At 45.2% G+C, this 1026-nt stretch overlaps 1 pseudogene; it reads right to left on the bottom strand.

The window, feature by feature from the left end:
- Positions 1–209: 209 nt before the first annotated feature.
- On the bottom strand, positions 210–615 carry LOC127196796 (60S ribosomal protein L36a-like; annotated as a pseudogene).
- Positions 616–1026: the final 411 nt, after the last annotated feature.

The following is a 1026-nucleotide window of genomic DNA, read 5'->3' as shown; positions in this document are numbered from 1 at the left end:
AGGGTTCAGCTTAGCACAGCAAGCAGTCAGAAAGGAATACAAGTCCTGCTTATCTACACCAAGGTCGAGAGGAAGATGACTATCAACCAACAGAAGGCCAAGTAATTAAACACTTTATGTATCCTTTCTTCATAGAGATCCCAAATATGCTCAAAATGCCCTATGGAAAAACACCTTAACTTCTGTCTTAGGATGTCTATTGCTTTCTTTATTCCTTCCCAAAAGACCAACTGCAATGAAATGAAGTGAGTCAAAGCTCATGACTTATTTTCTTCATAACAACATCGCCTTAGAACTGGATCACTTGGCCCTTTCTCCTCTTATCGCCTCCCCGTTCAAAATGCTTGCACCTCTTAATAGCCGGCATTCTCTTAGATCTGCAGCTGGGCTCAACACACTCCAGTCTCAGCACAATCTTCTTTGTAGTTTTAGCCTTTTTGCGGAAAATAGGCTTAGTCTGCCCACCTTAGCCACTCCTCTGTTTCCTGTCATAACGCCGCTTTCCCTGAGCATATAAAGAATCCTTGCCTTTCTTGTACTGTGTCACTTTGTGGGGCTGATGCTTGCCACACATTTCTTGCAAAATGTCGGGCGGGTCTTAGGAACATTCACCATGTTGGCGGGAGCATTATCGGCTCAGGCCACGGCAACTCTTACAGAGGAAAGCATTTAATTGGGGCTTGCTAAAGGTTTCACAGGGTTAGTCCACTGTTGTCCTGGCAGAAAGCATGGCTGGAAACGTGGCAGCATGCAGGTAGAAATGGTGCTGGAGAAAGAGCTGAGAGTTCTACATCCCAATTGGCAAGCAGCAGGAAGTGACCGTGAGCCACTAGGTCTGCCTTGAGCTTCTGAGACCTCAAAGTCCACTTCCTAGTGGCACAGTTCCTCCAACAAAGTCACACTTACTCCAACAAGGCCCCACTTCCTTATATCTCCCCACCATATGAGTCTATGATAGAAGCCATTTTTATTCAAGCAACCACAACACCAAAACTTATCATCCAACTTTCTGAGGAAAAAGAAGCA

This window comes from Acomys russatus, chromosome 13 (assembly GCF_903995435.1).
Source record: "Acomys russatus chromosome 13, mAcoRus1.1, whole genome shotgun sequence".
In the NCBI taxonomy this organism is placed as follows: domain Eukaryota; kingdom Metazoa; phylum Chordata; class Mammalia; order Rodentia; family Muridae; genus Acomys; species Acomys russatus.
This window is presented reverse-complemented; position numbering and strand designations above follow the sequence as displayed.